The sequence below is a fragment of the Meles meles genome, chromosome 2, assembly GCF_922984935.1.
Source record: "Meles meles chromosome 2, mMelMel3.1 paternal haplotype, whole genome shotgun sequence".
In the NCBI taxonomy this organism is placed as follows: domain Eukaryota; kingdom Metazoa; phylum Chordata; class Mammalia; order Carnivora; family Mustelidae; genus Meles; species Meles meles.
Window position 1 is genome coordinate 79,635,113 of NC_060067.1, and position 21,972 is coordinate 79,657,084.

At 32.8% G+C, this 21,972-nt stretch overlaps 1 pseudogene; it reads right to left on the minus strand.

Moving 5' to 3' along the window:
* Nucleotides 1-2,232: 2,232 nt before the first annotated feature.
* LOC123937705 lies at nucleotides 2,233-2,387 on the minus strand (annotated as a pseudogene).
* Nucleotides 2,388-21,972: the final 19,585 nt, after the last annotated feature.

The following is a 21,972-nucleotide window of genomic DNA, read 5'->3' on the forward strand; positions in this document are numbered from 1 at the left end:
GTATTGGAACCTGTATTCATTTATTATTTCCAGATTCTACAAAGTTATATTGACTACCAACAGTATATGAATCATTCTTGATTTGGTTTATGAAATGAATAAAATATCATTATTTTCTAGGAATTCTGTCTACTGTAGGGGAGGATAAAATATAGCTGTTATAAACAAAAATTATATGTACAAACAAATATTATTTCCATGAAGAAGATTAAGTGCATTATTTTATAGTGAATTTAGGTAAGAAATTTGGGTAAGAAGGGATCAGGGAGAAGAAATAGATTGAACAGGGTGAAAATGATAGTTAAGGAGAGGAAGGGCATTTTCAGGAAGAAAATAATATGCAAATATAGACAATCTTAAACATAAATGTTTTATTCAGAAATTCTGGAGTTGTAATGTCTGCTGAGGTGAAGTATATATGTTGGCCATGATAACAATTAAAATTTTGATTGTCAGATTTGGTTAAAGTGAATTCTAGGATTATTTTACCTTAAAATTAAAATAATAATGGAAGAAAAATTATCACATAGGTTTTAGTGTTGTATATATAACAGGAATTCAAATATTTTAATATTTGAGTGGGAAAATAATTGAAGTGTGAAGATAAGGATTATAACAAGTGAATCAATTTAATAAGTAAAAAATCTTATGGTTTAAAAATGATTAGTAGTCGGTTTTTTAGCTTATGTAGCATTTGAAACTTTGTTCAAGCATCTGTTTGTAAACATTTAAAAAATTACTAATCCTTGGATTAGAGTGAGGTTAGACTTTTTTCACAAATTTTTTTTTCTGTTACCTTCTTTACCAGTTTTCAAGCTTATACTTTTAGAATGTTACTATCAATATAATCTTTGTTACCTCTGTCTGATTTTCCATCTTCTACAAAATATTATTCCATTATTATCTAAACCAATTATTCTTGATTTCTCAATGTTAGTGTTTTCAAAGAAACTCATACTTTTAGAGATTACTATAAAATACGAGTTATTTTACCTTATTTTGCTGCCACCAGGAACAAATGGGACTTCTGAAATTATCATTAATGTACTCTCATTTCTTTCTGTTCTCCCATTTGATCACTCATCTGTAACTTTAAAATATTAACTGATTTCATCAGATTCTCTGACTTTAATTCGAAGAATTAAGTCCTATCATTCTGTGTAATCTAAAATATTTTCGACATCTTTTGTAGTCTCATTTACTTCAAACATTTTCTGTTCCTGGCTATAAATCTGTCCTTGATTGTTTTGTTTCCATTACTGCCATTTAATTCAATGTATTTGTCCTTATTGACTTAAATTTGTCAGCATTTAATATTTAATGTTATCTTTTTTTGCCATAATGTTAATGTATTCCTAGACCACTAATTGTACCTGAGATACACATATATTCCTCATTTCAGAACATCTTATTTTTTTTAATGGTTTTTGAGGAAATTTTGATCCATCAATGAGTTCATCTCTCTATTATGACATCAAGTTAAATACCTTGTTTTGATTCTTCTGTTGTAGGCAATCCTTTTCCTAGAAACAAGCAGAAAATAATCTTACTGCTTTTACTTAATGGCAATATAATATATTAATTATATGCCAATATTTAAGGAATGCTGTAATTTCTAAAATGACCGTTTAAAAACGTCAGTTTTATTTAAAAAAATATTTACCCCACATTTAAAAGTTTGAACCATACTATTCAAAAACAGCTCCTTCTTTTTTTTTTTTTTTCCTGGCTTGAAATTTTATGATATGGTGTAAGCTTTTTGGCACCTCTAGAAATTTTATAAACTTAAATGATTATAGTCATGTCTTATAATTTGTTATAAGTTATAGGTAAGTTGATATGTTTATTTGGATTTTAAATTTTCATTTTTGTAGGCTCTGCAATGTATAAATCAAATAATTATACATTTTCTTTTGTTTATGATAAGGTGGGCTTTATGGAAAGAAACTAAATATCTTAAGTGAGCTATTTGTTAACATTTGGCGAACAGTTATATGATTAAATAATATTTTATTTAAGTATATAAACACATTTTATTTTATGAGAAAGACCTCTTTATCATTTTATTTCTGCTCTTCCCCCCCGCAAAAAAAGCGTTCATTTCTAGCCTGATTTTTTGCTCAACTTTTATTCATTTATATATTTAATTTCAGGAATAAATATACATAGATTATCCCACAATTGTTAGTAAACAGTAATAAATTTGTAGGATTATTCAGGTAAAATGACATTACTTGAAAGCAAATGATATATAAAACTAAATTATTATGGATGTATAGGGGAAATGATAAACCACTTTTGTTTGGTCTTTTTATGGCATTTTTAATTAGCAATAATCGCGCCTTGGATAAACCTCATTGGCTACGATACTGCCACTGCGCAAAGCTTTTTTTATGGCATTTTAATTTAATTTTTATTAATGGTTTTCCATTGCTAATTTATTTGATTTTGATAACATAGTGTTATATAGTATACCTGTAAGGAAATGAAACAAACTACATGAGATTCTAGCAGGATTTAGGCTTAAAATATTCCAGAGTATACACAAAATAGTTGTATTTAAAATTAAATTGTTCCAAGCATAAATTACTATAAGAGTTTTAAAAATATCACCTATATTTTATGGAGCAGTCTAGATTTACAGAAAAATTATGAAGATGGTCGGCTTCTCTTGTACCCCACATCTAGTTCCTGCTATTATTAACATCTTATATTTGTATGCTACATTAATTGTAAGTTGTCAGTTATTAACTGAAATCCATACCTTACTCATGTTTTCTTGATTTTTACCTGATGTCATGTTTCTTTTGGAGGATCTAGTCTAGATACCACATTACATTTAATTATCATTTCTCCTTAGTTTCTCTTAGCAATGACATTTTCTTACACTTTTTTTTTTTTGGTTTATTTTTTGTTTTTGCATTTTGTTTCATTTTGTTTTGTTTTTGATGACCTTGTTAGTTTTGAGGAAAACTGGTCAGGTATTTTCTAGAATGCCTAGCTGTCAGAATTTGATGTTTTTCTCATAATGAGACTGAGGTTATGGGTTTTGGGAAGGATGAACATTAGAGGCAAAGTGCCATTTTCATCACATCGTATCAAAGGTACATACTATCAACGTGATTTATGAACACGCATGCTGACCGATTCCCTGGCTGAGGTAGGGTTTACAGTGTTTCTCCACTGTAAGATCCCTGCAACCGTTCCATACTGTACTCTTTGGAAGGAGTTGCTATGCCTAGTTCATCCATAAAGGGTATATAGACTTATGCTCCCCTTCCTTGAGGATGGAGTATTTACATAAATTATTTTCAATTCTTCTGCACAGAAGATTTGTCTCTTCTTCCCCTTTTATTTATGAATTAAGTTGGGATAATCTGACATCTTAACAATAGTCTTCCTGGCCAAGAACACTATTTATTTAGATCTTTGACTTTTTCATCAGAGTTTTCTAGTATTTTGCATATAAATGCTATGCATATTCTCTTAGGTTTTTACCTAAATATTTCCATTGTTGGTGCTGTTGTCAGTGCGTTGTTTTTGTTATTATTTATTTATTTATTTATTTATTTATTTACTTTCCCACTTGTTCATTCCTTACATATTGGAAAGCTACATTTTAGAATTTGATACTGAGTGGAAGTGATGAGAGAGGATATCCTTGCCTCTTCGAGATCTTAGTGGGGGGTATTTTTATTTTCCATCATTGATTATGATGGATCCAAGAATAGCCATTGGTTTTAGTTTCTGCATGTTGTTGTAGGTTGGAATGACAATATCCAAGCTGATTAATTGTCACCATAGAAGCCAGAAATTCTATGGTATGATTATTTCAGCCTTTAGCTTACTTTGTTAATTTCAGTCTACAAGTTATGTTTTCTTCTATATTTTACAGACATTTATGATTGAAGAAAGAAATAAAGCTAAAAAAGATAATTATACATTTAAATATTTGAGTCTACACAATATAGTATAACCATAAAAGAGTTAACACTATATTAATCCTGCATTTTATAATGAAGACATTTGAGTGAAGTTTGTTTCTATCCTTTCAAGATATGTTGCTATTAGAAGAAAGTAATAAATGTTCTTTGGTTGAATAGTGTCATGCATGGAAAATTCTCCGTTTTGATATTTGCCATTTCAAAGTGATTGGCAAAGTATGTATCAAGTAAAGATTCTATCACTGTGAATGAACACTGACTTAAACAGTGTACTCTATTTAAGCATCCTGCTGGGGGACTTTGATTCAGTTGTAAATACTTCTTGTGTTAATTCTTTTTAAAAAAGAGATTCATACACTGAATAAAAAAAAAAAAAAAAAAACCCTATATTTGGCTTTCTCAAAGTGTTCCATCAAACCTAAAAGAAGATGCACTGTTCCTGGTTAATTTCAGCTTGAAATTCTGTAATAATTATTTCTAGCATTTTGTATGGCTGATACCTCCAACTTTACAGTTAATAGTGTGAAACCCCTTTCTGTCCCCAAAGCTATATGACACATAATTATTTTAAGTATTTAAAATTCAAATTACTGGTATTTTAGAATTCTGTGAAACCCCTTGTGATAATTAGAGATCTAATTATCTAACATACTAACTATCAGGTTTTAGAATCAGAAGAGGCAAGCAGGCAAGGAAATTGACAGTGATTTCTTTCTCTGCATTTCCAAATCTCTTGACTATATCCTCTGAATGTGGAAGTGGTCCTTAACAATGTCAGAAAGAAGTTTGTCTTAACTGTTTCTTCATTGAATTTGACTTTCACAGAAACAACAACAGCAAACAGAAAAGGGATGTAGAGGTACAAAGTATTTGTATACTTGCTCTGCCATATTCATGATTTGAAATGCCTGACTTTGAATCCTGACTATTAGCTATGTGATTTTGAATAAATTACTTAACATTCTATGTCATTTTAAAACTGAGACACTATATTTCTTTTAGTTTCTATAAGAGTTGAATTAATATGTCAAGTGTCTTGAATACTGTGAACATGGTCCATACATAAAAGTGTTCGTTAATATTAAAGTTTTGGTGTAATAATTCACAAAACATACTATCAAATTCACATCATAGTTTATTAACAAAGAGTTCCATAGAAGAGAATTGTTTTGAATTATTAAAAAAACCAAAACCAACAAAAACAAAAATAAAAAAAAAACTGCAACGAAGCAATATTATTTTGGGATATGTCAAAACCAATGTTGGGAGTCACTGCATGAAAACAAAATTCATCAGTTTTCCTGTGCAGTTCTTTCTCCCTCCACACAGTGATTTTTTTTTTTTAATCTACATCTTACTTTTGGAAATATGACAAAATCTTTATTTTCTATTTGAAGTAGCAATTACAGTATTCAGCAACCAAAATATAAGCCATATTCCCATAGTGTTTTTCTACTACAGGGACCCAAATTTTAATTCTTTCTAGGATAGACTGGAAACAGCTGAATTAATAGTGAAAACCATTTGTGAGAGAACACTCAACATATGATCATATTGGTATCATAGGATTCTTTCAAAGTTTAAATGAGGTAACATTTCTCTAATATGTAATGCCTGAAACAATAGAATCTCAATAAATGGATCTGCTTTCATTTGTAGTTGAATTAACAGAGCAAACCAAATACAGAAATAAACCAAATTCTAAAGATTAGGTACTTACAGCTTAAAAATTTTTTTAAATATTTTATTTATTTATTTGACAGAGAGAGATCACAAATAGACAGAGAGGCAGGCAGAGAGAGAGAGGGAAGCAGGCTCCCTGCTGAGCAGAGAGCCCGATGCGGAACTCGATTCCAGGACCCTGAGATCATGACCTGAGCCGAAGGCAGCAGCTCAACCCACTGAGCCACCCAGGCGCCCACAGCTTTAAAATTTTTAAGTGAGATCTTAAATATGATATACTAATTATATCCTATAGAATTAAAAAAGACCCTAACAATCCTGTGTTATCATTGAATTGAATCTAATTTCCTTACCATTCCACAATGATGGAAAATTAAGACTGACATCTTCTCTAATACATTTTATGCACATACTAAGTTAAGTAGGAGTTACTGAATACACTTAACGCCTAAAACCTAGGCAGATTACAGAATATATGTAATTATTATTGAACCAAAAGTTGAACACAAATATATAAAATTCTATAAGGATTTCATTTATAAGATATCTATTAATGTTATTTATGCTTATCAGGTACTTTGACTGCTGCTCTAGAATAGTGCTGTCCAGCACAATATAATGTGAGCAACAAATGTAATTTTTTATCAGCCACGTTAAGAATATAGAAACACTTGAAAATAATTTAAGGAATGTATCCTGTTTAAACCAGTATATCACACTATTACAATTTCAGAACAAAATCCAGATAAAAATTAATGAGACATTTATATTCTCTTTTCAAACTAGGTTTTCTAAAACAACTATGCATTTTATACTTAAAGCATATCTCAAGTCAGACTGTTCACATTTCAAATGGCTGAACAGGGCTACAGCATGATAATACATTCTAAAAAATACTGTTGCTCAATGAGATAAAAATATTTTTTTTTTTATATTTTTATTTATTTGACAGAGAGAAATCACAACTAGGCAGAGAGGCAGGCAGAGAGAGAGGAGGAAGCAGGCTCCCCGCGGAGCGGAGAGCCCGATGTGGGGCTCCATCCCAGGACCCTGAGATCATGACCTGAGCCGAAGGCAGAGGCTTTAAACCACTGAGCCACCCAGGTGCCCCTGAGATAAAAATATTTGTAGGTAGTTTCAACAATTAAAGCAATCCCCATGCCATGTCTAAATTTTAATCTGAGCTTCAACACAATATCTAAAATAGGGATAATTGAGGGGCGCCTGGGTGGCTCAGTGGATTAAGCCGCTGCCTTCGGCTCAGGTCATGATCTCAGGGTTCTGGGATCGAGTCCCGCGTCGGGCTCTCTGCTCTGCGGGGAGCCTGCTTCCTCCTCTCTCTCTGCCTGCCTCTCTGCCTACTTGTGATCTCTCTGTCTGTCAAATAAATAAATAAAAAATCTTAAAAAAAAAATAGGGATAATTGATTTTTTATCAACCTCACATTCTAGACAATTTTACCAAAATTATTTCATATTATTTATATTTTTATATACACATATATAAAATGGAATGTATTTATATGTATTTGTTACTTATTTATATTACTGAGTAGAAAGAAAAGGTCAATTGGGGGATACTAAATTAAAAATCCAAAATATGTTATTAATTGTTTTTATATTACTATACCCTACAGAGCATAGAATTATTATAAGACAAGATCTCTCAGTCAGTAGTAGTAACTTAAAACTAGATCAGAATATAAAGGGCATATATTTTAAAATATATTAGATAAATGAAACAGGCGTTACAAAACAATGGACTAGATGTACAGTTCAAGTGAGAAGACCTTTGCAAATGGGGTAGTTGGCAAGGTGGAAAAACTTTGAACTTAAAGTGAAACATGTGGCTGTAGGTACTGATCACATTTGTACATCTTTAACTTTTTTAGCATTTTTTTTACAATTGTAAAAGATAGGACTTGATTGAATTATCTTGTATGAGATTTCTAGAAGAACTGAAAAATATTACAATTGACAGTATACAGCCCAGAGAAGCCCGTCACACAACCACTTCATTTACTGTAATGTGAACAACAGGTCTGATCATATCTGATCACTGAAATTTAAAATTCTGAGGTTTATATGCAAAATATATTCTGGATTTGAAGTTGTAGTATAAAGGAGTTACATGTTTTGCATTTAATATTTTCCTAGAACTTCAAGTTTTAATGTTATCTCTACACAAGTTTTAGCAGCTATCCATTGAAAGTACTGAAAAGAAGATACTGATTATTCTAATATAAATTTAGGTCATTAGTATATTACAAAATAAACTTCTTATAAATTTCATAATCACTCTATGGATGACACAATTAAGTTGCACAGCATTTTAATTTCAATTTATAAATTTTCAAATAAATATTCAAAAACGTCACAATTTTCATAATTCTGATTTTTTTACTTTTTTGAAATAAAACTGAAGTCATTGGAAATAGTTTTACTTCTACTAATTTCTTAGTATAGAATGGTATACAATTGACTAATGAGTATAGCTTTAACTAGCATCAACTCATCCTAAAGAAAATAGTGAGTCAGATATGTCACAGCTGATTTACATGATTACTATCAGTGAATTGAAGATTCTCTGGTAAATATCCTTGATATAGCACTTACACAACTCTAGGAATTAAACTTAAATTAGAAAAATTGAAGTAAGCAGCATGCTTTATTTAAAAACAAATACATAATTTCTAGGACTATAGATATGTATGTTAACTGCTTTTATACATTAATGTTCAGAGAAAATCTTTTGAGCTTTAATTTCTTAAGCTCTAAAATTGAGAAAAATATTTTACCACTTTATCAAAAAGATGAGCCACATGGAATGCATAGTAACATGATTCATCAATCATGACACATCATATTTTATTTCTTTTGGGCACTTTTGTTCAACATAAAGAGATCAAGCAGAGAAAGTAAATGACAAATAATTTCTTCAGACACCATTTGACCCAGCAAGTGTTAGACTCTGCAGGCAAATCACAGTGGCTGTAAATAATAGGGTTAATTGCAGGCTTTTTTCAGCTTCAGAAATTCAGTTATGTTCATCAAGAGGAAAAAAAAAAAGTTCAGCAGTGATATGTTAATAAGCTATTTCAATGTTGTGCATTATTACTGTTGTTTACCCAAACTAAAACATGCCGCTGGAAGCAGGGGATCCTTTAATTTTGAACTCAGGGCAAAAGGAATCAATCTAAAGGGACATGCTTAGTACACAGAGATTCAATCCTTCAACCCAACAGTTTGCAATACTGGCTGTATATGAAAATAAGTTTTAAAATCCAAGTCCCCAGTCCATCAGCATTTAATTAAATGAGAATCTTTGCAGGAAGATCTCTCACTTCATTATTTTTCAAAAATACCCCTAAATGATTCTTACATGCATCTGGATTGACAACTAATAGACTAGGATACCCTCTTCTTTCTTAAAATAATCTAATAGAGATAGTTGAGGTTGAAACGTCAGCAAAATATCATCAGTATTTTCTTTATTATAAGCCACTTGGTAAATCTATTCTTAATCAACAATGCCTAACGGTCAGTTGGAGATGCATACCAATTACATGGTGAAACCAAGAATTCCATGAAAGATAGGTATTTTCAACATGCAAAGCTTTATTATTTCAAGCTACTGTGTGTCTTTTTTTTCTTTTAGCATATTTTATTTGATTGAAGCATAATTGATGTACAATGCCCTGTAAGTTTCTGATGTACATCATAGTGATGTGATATTTGTATTGTGACAGATGGTAACTAGACTTATCATGGGGATAATTTTGCAGTGTATAAAAATATCAACTTGCTACCATGTATCTTGAAGGCTCATCTTTCAAAATATGAAAAGATAACGATGTGCTGTCTTTCCATACAATTTCAGCATTATTGAAAAAAATCCCAATTATTTCATTACATGAGCAATCACAAAAACTATCCTTCTCAAAGGATGACAGCAAAACCCTGAAACAAAATCTATTACCAATCAGCAATGATAAAGAAAATAGACTTATCTCCTAACCGTGTATTGGTTGTCAATATGTACTGACAGAAGATAAAAATCCACCTACAAGAGTCTGAATCACTGGCCCAAACTTTTGCTGTGTCCCTCATTTTAGCAACTTGCCTGCTGAGCAGACTTATGCAAAACCAATAACAAACAAACATGGCATATATAAAGAAAAGAGTAAATAAGAGATAACTAATTAAAAAGAAGAAAGATGGAATGTGGAAACCTGTAAACCCTACAAAGAGAACTAAGAATCCTAAGTCCATTGGCATATGCTAAGAATAAGACTGCTAATAAAATAATGCAGAAATTTAAAGGCCATTTCCAAATTAGGCTACGATATGTATTCCAATCTGATATGTTAACATATCTAATATCATCTGAGTTTTGCCTTTCCTACTGTGTGTTTTTGCTGTGAGGTTCACTGATAAGAGGCAGATTTCCTGAGATCCACACCTTTGAGACCCCCAGAGCCTAGCTTTTATCTAAAATGTGACATAATCTCCTATCAAACTGAAATAATAGACACAAAGCAAACAACAGAGAACAATGAGGAAAATTAATTCAAAATATAATTTCTATTTATTAGATTAAATGAGTAAGGTGATTATCTTCTCCCCCTTGGTCTTAGTTAGTGGTACAGTAGATTGTTTGAATTACACAAGTTAGAGATGATAGTGTCATCTTTTTTTTTTTTTTAAAGATTTTTTATTTATTTGATAGAGATCACAAGTAGGCAGAGAGGCAGGCAGAGAGAGAGCTGAAGGGAAGCAGGCTCCCCGCTGAGCAGAGAGCCCAACGCGGGGCCAGATCCCAGAACCCTGAGATCACGACCTGAGCCGAAGGCAGAGGCTTTAACCCACTGAGCCACCCAGGCGCCCCTGGTAGTGTCATCTTTGAACCATTCATCTTTGTTAGCCTCACATGTAATTATATTCAAGTTCCATTTTTCTTGAATTTTTTTCTCTTCATTTTTAAGCTAACACTTCCTGGCCCCAAAGTCCAGGCAGGCATTCATATGTTATTACCTTAGCCTCTAAACTATTTCTTTCTTCCAACATCTCCCTGAATTGCTGTGATTCATTTCCATCATCTTTGTGGCAAAACAGGGAGCTGACTATGAATGCCTCTTTAATAAATAAACACTATTTGTAATTGTATCCAAGTGAAGTATGAATTCTGTCCTTTTCAGGTATGTCATTTTTTTACTTTCCCATCTCTTTTTTCAGTTATATGCCATACATAGATCCAATTAAATCAGACTCTTTGGGAGGCAGGATAACATAGCTGTTAAATAATGGCTTAAATTAGCTTTGGTGTTTGAGGGCTTACTCTGTCACTTAGCTTTCTCTGATTTTGGTGAAATTACTTCAGTAAAATCGAAATTAGAATATTAACTATTACAAAGTAATATTGTGAGAGTAAAATGCTTAAAGTACATAAAATGTTTTTTACTGCTTAATATGTACTAGTTCTTAGAATGTAACTTGAATTGTGTCTCCCAAAAAGGTGTGTTGAAGTCCTAACCCTTACTCAACACCCCAGAATTTGACCTTATTTGGAAATAGAGTTGTTGCAGATGTAATGACTTAAGACGAGGATAGACCGAAGTAGGGTGGATGCCTTTATAAGAAGATGGCCATGTAAAGATACAGTGATACAGGGTTAATGTCATGTAAAGATTGAGACAGAGATTGTAGTAATGCATCTACAATCTGAGGAATGCCAAAGGTGCCAGCTGTTACTAGGACCATGGAATAGTTTCTCTGAGTGCTCAGAAAGAACCACCAGTGTCAGGACCTTGATTCCAGACTTTCAGACTCCAGAGCTGTTTTAAGACACCCCGTTTGTGGAACTTTGTATGGCAGCTCTAGGAAGCTAATGCATTTTATTATTTCAAATTTATTAATTATATTCTCTTTTCTTTATTCTATTCCTTTGCTCTCACTTTACTAGTTGTGCTTTTCAGCACTTAATTCCTATTTATGACTTATGTTCAGTTCTCTAATGTCTCTATTTCTGCATGCATCCCTACTCTTAGCTATTAACTCATATATATACTTTTATTACAGTCCTTAATTATGATTTTATTGTTTATTTATGTATATTTCCTTTTGCTGGAATATAAACGTCAAATATTCAGAAACTAGAATTAATATGATTTTGCTTCTTGGTTTGCCCTCTATCTTTCATGGAGTTTTACACATAGATCATGAAAGTTTTTGAATAAGAATTGCTTTAGCAAATGTGACCATGACAGGATATTGTTTCTAAAACTTCTTTGTAATGCTAATTCTAATACTTATAAAATATTGAAAATTTATAAGAATATATTGGACAAATGTAAGTGAATTTTATAATCTGTAATTTATAATAAAGTTACAAACTAGATACATTGCATCATTAAACTTAACATTCACTTTTTTTTTTGGTCAGAATATTTGTTTGCTAATTAAAAAAATGTCAGACGCCTAAAGATTTCTTTTTTAAAGGAACACATTATTTAAAAGTTAGATTTTTATCAAGTTCAACATTTTATATAGCAAATTTAAAAATTGTTAAATTAGTAGAAACTTGAGAAAGTATTTAAAATTGAAATGTCACCATCAAAATTTACCATGTTTTATTCTTACAGTCAGTGACTAAATAAAAACTCAAAAAAGGTCAAAGCTTTTTAGCATTTCTTGTTGTTTAAGAATAGGATCTAAAGCATATTGTATATCTAGCCCTTAATTTACTAAAGCTCATTAGGTCAATATATCCTCATTCTTTGTTAATAAATACTATGTTTTTAATTTCAGCAATATGATACCTCAGGCAGGTCTAAAACCTGGGTGGCAAAGGGAAAAATCATCTCTGAGGCATTCAGCCTTATAGTAAACACCCAGGAATGTGCTGAAGTTACATCATGAGAGCTGGGATTATCGTAGTTGACAGAATTTGTGAAGGTTTGAAAGCCAGGGAAGCTTGCATCTCTGGGCAAAAGCCTGCTATGTTTGTGGCTCATCAAGCTAAATTTTCTGCTTTACCCTAACATTAGTATCCCCAAGGGATACTTTAGCATTGTTCTGTCATTTATCCCATCCTCTGACTTGTGACAGTCCTACATTTTATAATTTGTGGTACTTTATCATAGAGACAGATTTTCTCACATATTATTTCATACACAGTTTGACATGGAATTTAATTTTTATTTGAAAAGCAAAACAAAATGTATAGTTTTGTTATTACAAAGTGTTCAATAAGAAAAATAAACCAAAATAAGAAGGGAAATGGAGAAGGAAAAGGGATCTGGTTGGGGATAGGAGGTAATCAATAGGCGCTGCATAAAAACAAGCTAAGTGAAGTTAGTGTCACCATCCCATGATTGTTACCTTAAGCTGTCTTCATTATTAACACTCATCCCATGTGACACCTTCAGAAAAGAGTTTGTTCTGGGTAGGTTTTCTATGCATAAAATATCAGCAGCCAAAGATGGATGTATAGAATCACCTGATTCACTAAATTTTTAAAAAAAACACAAAAAGGTTTTTATAGTAATCATACACTTTTTTTCTTTCTTAGGTGAAATCAGTTGTGAGGTGTGTGTATGTGTGTGCTTGTGTGTGTGTGTGTGCCTTTGTTTAATCACAGTAGTAATTATAGTGGTATTAGGTAGATATTAGCAGCTGTGTTTTCATATTATTGCAGTTTAAGATGGACAAACATAGGGCACCTGGGTGGCTCAGTGGGTTAAAGCCTCTGCCTTCGCCTCAGGTCATGATCCCAGAGTCCTAGGATTGAGCCCCACCTCAGCAGGGAGCCTGATTCCTCCTCTCTTTCTGCCTCTTGTGATCTCTGTCAAATAAATAAATAAAATCTTAAAAAAAAAAGATGGAAAAACACCCTTATCAGTGGAAGCCTATTAGAATATTAACAGAGAAATTTTAAGAGGATAATAAAATAGTGACTAAATTAATTAAATAAATAAGTTTATTAAATTATTTATTAATTTTAAATTTAATTTAATTTGTTAAAGATGGAACAGAACAAAAAATGTTTATACCCTAAGTATAGGTTGTATTTACAAGGATATAATTAAATGGTTTATATAGCACCTGTAGATCATTCTATTTACTTAGTTAAAATTTTCACTGGGATAGGCACTGAAAAACTGAAAAATTGAAAATGAGGTCTGAAGGTTATATACCTCCTGATAAAATTTAGTGCTCATTAGTAATTGTGGTAAAATGTTAAGGAAAACTTCATGGTCTGCTTACCAAGTTGGATAGCATTATTATTGGCCTCTAGAAGACACTTTTCAGGATTATTAAAGCCTCTTATCTGTTCAATCCCTTCAACCAACATTTCTCATATTTCTGATTTAACAAAAACCTAACACTCTCCTTAGGAAATTACTTCTTTGCCTCTCTTCCAGGTGGAGTTTGTTTGTTCTTTCGCACTTTGGTCACTGTCCAGAAGATCTGGTAAATGCTCTCTTCAGTTCTTCAGCATCTTCATGCTGTTTTAATTTGATATAACTGAAAAACAAAACAAAACAAAAAAACCTTGCCCACTTAAGGCCCCTGGCATGGGAATAAAATACCTTTACCCTAATGTACCAAAAGTATCTACTATTTTACTGAATATGTTGCCCCGTAAGTTGCAGCATTAAAATATTGATCTTGTCAACCCATCTAACAGTATGACTTCTCAGTTTCTTGACTTTTTCACCAATAAAAGCTTATCATCCATAACTCCTTTCCCTAACCTATACCCTAGAATTTAGCACCTGCAAATGTAGACCTGGTGTATCAATAAATTCAGACATTTCTTTTTAAACAAAATTTTTTTTAGCAACTTCCTTTCTTATTTTAATCCTCTATTGTTTTTTTCGTCATCCACGTTGGTTCCTCAAGTCCCTCTTGTCTCTAATTTTATCCAGCAGTCTCAACCTTGCTATGATAGATTTTTTTAACACTGAGGGTGACCAAGCATCACAGCTTACTTTGGACTAAGAGGTTTCTGTGGACACATGACTTTCATTGCCAACTCTAGGACAATCCCAGCAAAACCAGGGCAGCTGGTCCTATTGCTCTATTACTACAGCCCCTTGCTCTTGTTCTACCAGCCTGGTAAAACCACAACCTAATCCACTGGGAAAAACAAAAACAAAAACACAAATCTCTCAGTTGGTTAGACTAGCACCACTATAACCTCATAATTTGTCTTTAACACTACCTGAGATTCCAATATTATTTTTGTCAACAACACATTTCTTGGTTTTCTATAATAAATAATTAACTTTCTTCATTATTGTCTCTTTATATATTCACACCGTCACATTGCCCTTCCCCTACTTTGCTGAAAAAAATTGTCTAATAAACTCATTAAACTGACTGCAAACAGACTTAAATGTACATCTGCAACACTTCTATCACCTTTTATTTGAAAGAGGAATAATTTCTCATCAAAGCTAATCCCATGATATTTAGTCTGAGTTGGTTTCATCCCACCCTTCTCAACTGTACCTCCAGTTGGCCACCAAGTCAGATTAATTCTTGCTCTAGAATAGCTTTGAAGTCATTCCAGTTTTATAAATCCATATCTTAACCATTATGGTAGTTTCATAACTAGTCATGTGTCTGTAATATATCTATTGACAGTTGACTTAGGATACTAAAGTGATCTTTGAAAATGGAAACTGATCATATTCTTGAATCAAAATGATTCAAAGACTTTTCGTTATGTTTAATATAAAACTTCAGAATGATAATATGGTCTGCAAAGTCCTGTATCATCTGGCTTAAGACCATCTGTCTGTTTGACTTCTTTTCCTTTTAATCTGTGATCCACATATACTAAACTTTTCTTGTATTTCCTGTAACGAGTATGCTGATATTAGAGATTTTCCATGCACTGTTCTTTTCAGCAGTCCCTCTTCAGAACCTGTTACTCATTCTTCAGATTTTAACTTACATATTGCCTTTTAGGAATCATTTATTGGAGTCTTAGACTTGTATGGAACTTCTGTTATTTAGTCTCATGTACTTCCCCCATCAAAGCACCTCCCACAGTTTTAATGTCTGTCTTCCCTACTTGACTATGAATTACCCAAGCAAACTTGTCTCTTCTTTTTACAGTTGTTTCTAAGGCGACGAACACAGTGCTTTGGGACACAGTAAATGAGCAGTATGCATTTACAAATAAAGTAAATCGTTGAACTTAATTTTACAAAGTCACTTTTGATATCTGGTTGTATTTATTATTCAGAAATATATTATCAGATAGTTTGTGAACATGGAGAGTGGTTTGCAGCCATGAGGAAAAACAAGTCACGTGTATGTGAATTTTTCCTAAAAGGCAAACCCATGACAAAGGAATACACGTGATCTTATAGGAAAACATTTATGTGTGTAAGAAGTTAGAGGTGTTTTCAGCATCACTAGCCTTCTACCACATGGTTTTTTGAAGAGATATTACAGGGACAACCACCATGTAGAAAGGGGTCATTGTAGGAGAGAGATACTAAGCAACCGAACTGACATATTCTCAGATGTTATGGTTCTACCTATCCAGCTCCTAAATGTCTATTACAGAAGGAGGAAAGTATTTTGGAACATGAGACCCTTCCTTAACTTCTGATTATCAAAGGACTAACAGATCAAATAAAATATGTTGTAAGGGGGGATATTTGATTTGGGTTTTGTAGACAGGTAAGGTTATGCTGTTGAGTTACAATCAGAGAAGTGAGGGATTTCCCCTCTTCCATTACCCCTATGTTTTAGTTTCTATTGGATCTAAACTAATCCATTATTATGGACCAGAATTGTTATTATTAATTTATCAACAACCAGGTCTCTTAACTCATTTTATTTCTTACTGCTAATTTCATTATACTCCAAATTATCCTTACTTAACTTCCATTTTGGACATACCTTTAGTTAGTAAGAGTGGTATCATTATTTAGCATTTGTATGTAAGAGAACATCTTGTCTCCTTCCTTTTTAAGAATGTGTTCATACTGTAATGTTCTCATGATAGCCTAGATTCTTTTAAAATATATTTAATATTTTTATTTTATTTTATTAATTTTTTAGAGAATATTTGAGAGAGAGAGAAAGCAAGAGAGAGAACACAAGCAGGGGTCAGGGAGAGGGATGGAGAAGAGGTAGAAGCAGATTCCTTGTTGAGTGGGGAGCCTAATGTGGGGCTTGATCCTAGGACTCTGGGATCATGACCTGAGCTGAAGGCAGATGCTTAACTGATAGAGTCACCCAGATGCCCCAAGATTTTTATCTTAAAAATAAATGGACAAAGAGAATGAGATAGTTGAAATTACAATTTTAAGGAAACACAGCAAATTATACACACACACACACGTATACATCTGTGACAAATGTTATTGTATACCATCTATAAAATAAAAGATCTATAAGGAATTTATTGTGTCCTCTATTTTGACTTGTTATTTATTCAACTATGTTAATTGAAACTATGTTGTAAATATTGCCTATGGAATGTATAAACATTTTAATTTAACAGCAGAAAATCACCACAGGAGTCTGAAAGGAAGTCAGTACTCACACACAACTCATACACCATACACATCATGACATTTTCATTACATAAAATCTGAAGTGAGTATAGGAATACAACCTTTTGAGTTATGAATTTGGCAATCAAAAATTTTAGTTGAGTGTAGGAACACATAGTTTTGAGTTATGAATTTGCAGTCAAAATTTCAAGTGATATTTTGTGTAGCAACATGAAACAGGGAGGCACTTTAATAGCTTAGAAAGATTTCTGCCTTGGGTAGTTTTAACTGTGCTCTTTGGTAACTCAGTGACGCTGAGTAAAGTACTTTATCCTGTCTTGCTATCTATTTTCCATCTATAAAGTGAGGGATAACCACAATTGTTTGATGAACCTGAGCTACTAGTTTGTTACAAAGATAAGTTAATATGCAGTAGTATATGCTAAAGTAATGAATTATAAGCTGTTTAGACCTATTGGTTACAGCTCCTGTGGAGCTTCCTCCTCCCAGCAACAGATCTGCTGAATGTAATGCAATTTCTGGCAAGCTTCTGGCAATGCATGGTGGAACAGTTTAATGGGGTTTATTGTTATACTGAGGAGTAGCCTTTGGGATCCCACACTTGTGGTGAATATATCTCCACTCCACAACCCATGTGGAACATATCCTGCATTTGGTAGCCAGTGTTGTGCTGCCTAAGCAAAAAATCTGATCAAGTTCCTGGGGTTAAGAAATGCTCCCATGGTGAAAGTAACTTCAAGAGTAATTTAATTCTTTGGGTTTTGCTTTCTCCTGTACTTGGGGCAGAAAATCTTATTTTATCGTCTCAATTAATCTTTCAATGGAAGAGGTAGCCCTAATACCGATTCTATACTCTTGAATATAATAAACAGAACAACCATCTGATCATATTCCTGGAAATGGAAAGCTCCATGTATGTCTTAGTTTTTTTTTTTTTTTTTAATTCCAAAAGTAACAAGTGCTTTGAGGGCTCTACATTACCCCCCCATTTTATTGTATTTATTTTTTAAAGATTTTATTTATTTAAGAGCGAGAGAGAGAAAGAAGGAACACAACCAGGGGGGATGGGAGAGGAAGGAACACACCTCCTGGTGAGTGGGGTGCCCTGTGCAGAGCTGGATCTCAGGACCCCAGGATCACGACCTGACTGCACCACCCAAGTGCCCTCCCCCCATTTTATAGTATAAAATATCTGTGCCAGATTAGGTTAAAAGTTATGTCAGGTAATCTGTCCTGACATATATGCCTAGAATGAAGACCATGAATCATATAGGCAAATGGGTAGGAAATTACAGAAGGACTAGTATCTTTATTTTTTTTATTTTTTTAAGATTTTATTTATTTATTTGACAGACAGAGATCACAAGTAGGCAGAGAGGGCGGGGGAAGCAGGCTCCCTGCTGAGCAGAGAGCCCATGCAGGGTTTGGTACCAGGACCCTGGGATCATGACCTGAGCTGAAGGCAGAGGCTTTAACCCACTGAGCCACCCAGGCGTCCCAGGACTCGCATCTTTAAAATCAAAGGCATATTTCAATAAAATGTCATGTGGAAATTAGAAATAATTAATTCCTTAAATTATTTAATCATAAATGGGTATTCTTTTTTAAAATATTTTATTTATTTGACAGCGAGAAATCACAAGTAGGCAGAGAGGCAGGCAGAGAGAGAGGAAGAAGCAGGCTCTCTGCGGAGCAGAGAGCCCGATGTGGGGATCGATCCCAGGACCCTGGGATCATGACCTGAGTCGAAGGCAGAGGCTTTAACCCATTGAGCCATGGGTATTCTTTTTTAAATTCAGATTTAGAATGGCAATGAAGTATTTTCATATGTTCCATACATATTTTAATTGCTACCAATACTGTTTAAGGAGATCAAAGTATTGATCAATAAGATTCCAGCTCTCATAAACTTCATTCACCTTCTACTGGGAGGAGATAATAAACAAGTAAAAAAATATGTAACCACTATTTTAAAAAAAAGGCTTAGAAGAAAATTAGGGCATTTTAATAGAAACTGACTAGAGGAAGAATCTAGGTTAGAGGGGGCAAATATGTAATTTGTGAGCTAAATGACCAAAGAGAAGCCAATGAAGTGGATATCTTCAATCAAGTAGAAAGCCCTGAAGCTGCTGGTTGTACTAGAGAATTAAAAAGAAAGCAATAAGCAACCAGGAGTGCAGGAGCTAGGGAGAGAGTGCAAGATGAGTGGTGTTTAAGGGCCACTTCATTTAGCCCTTTGTAGACTATCTTAAGAAATTTAGTTTTGGTTCCAACTACAATGGATTGTTTCAAGCAGACAGGTAACCAGATTTGGTTTAGGATTTTAGAAACAAAACAAAACTAAACAAAACAACAAACAAAAATCTTTCAGGGGAGCATGAAGCCTCTATCAGTTAAGCCTCTGACTCTTGGTTTCCGCAAGATGATGATCTCAGGTTTGTGAGATCAGTATGGAGTTTGCTTGTCCCTCTCCCTCTGCTCATCCCCCTGCTTGCTCTCTCTCAAATAAATAAATAAAATCTTTAAAAAAATTGCATTCACTGTTAGTAGAAGGTGAATTCTAAGGAAGAAAGACACTAGTCTTTGGGCTGCTTCTGGCCAAAAAAGGTAAGGGCTTAACATGAAGCAGTATCAGTGGTTGTCTTTTCAACAGAACAACTAGATTTCACAAAAATATTAAACAAATAGAATCCATAGGAATTCTGTACAGATTATACTTTAAGAAGTCTATATAATTCACTGATTCTTGGCTTGAATGATTGGTTTGAAATGCAGTACCATTCACTTGAGAGAGGAAGCATGGAGGTACAGGAACAGAGATGATGGAATAATTTTTGTAATTGGGTGTGAGTCATATATTGAACACCTGACATTTGGCTGTGGAGAAACAACCTGTCTTGGTAGAGAAATCATGTATATGTAATCAAACTAAGATTTTCATCATGGCTTTGCTCTTTATAAGCTGTGAAGGCTTAAACAACTTAAATTCTCTGATCCTCAACATTCTTTTCCATGAAAGAGAATTATTAATACAAAATATTGTGTAGGGGCACCTGGGTGGCTCAGTGGTTGAAGCCGCTGCCTTCGGCTCAGGTCATGATCTCGGGGTCCTGGGATCGAGTCCCGCATCGGGCTCTCTGCTTGGCAGGGAGCCTGCTTCCTTCTCACTCTCTCTGCCTACCTCTCTGCTTACTTGTGATTTCTCTCTGTCAAATAAATAAATAAAATCTTAAAAAAAATATTGTGTAGATGTGAAAATTATTGATTACATAATGTTTTAGTGTTAGTTGGCATGTGGAAACTACTTTATCATTTTCATTAGCATATGTGGCTTTGTATAGTGAGAGAAAAATTATAGATACCATTTGGGAGATTTGGGGATGCAGCTTTTTTATGAATTCGGATGAAATATAATATAAAAACTAAGAGAAAAATGATATGGGCAGGAAGACAGATATCGAGGGGGTAAGTAAATGGTGGTGGATGAAGTTGATGCTGAATATCAAAGAAATTTCATAAAGGAGAAGTTGGAAAGTTGGAGGGAGGAGAAAGAGGGAGAGGGAGTTTGAGAGGGAAACTGCAGTTTGTGATTGCAGAAAAAATACAAAAGGAATAGAAAAGTCTCAGTGAGATATAATAATAATGGCAGTGATTATTAACCTGGTCAAGGGTTGTATCACTGTGGACAGAAATCTTGGAGAAGAACACCTTTTCCATTCAGAGGAGTGTAAAAATATTATAATATGAACACTATAGTTTCTTATTTGTAGAAATGAAGTTACAATCAATATATTTCTTAGGTAAGATGCAAAATCATGTTAAGTGGAATGAGGGTGAAAAGATTTGAGTAGGGCATTTGATGAGAGATGACAGTTGGAATAAAACGATCAAAATTACTTCTCCAAAATTACTTACTGACAAAAGCAGTAAAAATCCCAGGATTATTGGAAAACATTTGCTTACATTAAAAAAAAATCTGGCACTATATTCTTATGTCATTTTCAGCAAAAATATGAAATTAAAGTACACTAAAATTATATATACTATATATAATATAATAATATAAATATATATAATATATTAATATAAATATATAATATATATTAATATAAATATATATAATATATATATAATATAAAATTATATTAAAATAAAATTTTTTAGTATCTTTTGTATATACTAAATTGTGGCTCAACACATTTTACCAAAAATGATCTACTCAAAAAGAACGACTATTTTTATATGTTTCTGATCTAGAAGACATGCTGTTTTATTAATTAGTGTACAAAGAATTGTTAGGTTAGATGATTATGTTCAATTAAGTATAATGAATATAATTAATGTAGTTGCTGTTTTAGGTTTTCGAGTTAATAGTGCCATTAAATGCTGCTGTTTTTGTTGTGATACTGATTATTGTTATAATAGAATACCAAACTTTGAAATGAACGGAAACCTAAAACTTTGGCTATTCTTTTGTAGCAGTGCGTGTGCATGCGTGTTTGTGTATGTGTGTGTTTGCCATTTAAGTAGCAGATCATAACAAATGCATTATACAGTAATTAGCTTTTTAAGTCATTATATTAGCTATTTAAAAACATTTTTATCTATTTAGAAAGAAGGGTTTCAAGTTAAAATATAGCTATCAAATTACAATTGAAAGATAAGTATACATGTGTTTTAATTATCTGAATGAGAAATCTTACTTATTGAGTTCCTGTAAAAATATGTTAAACATCTTCAACATGCCAAATATTTTAAATAACGTGATTTTTCTTTATTAAATGCTTCAGTAATTTGTGTTTA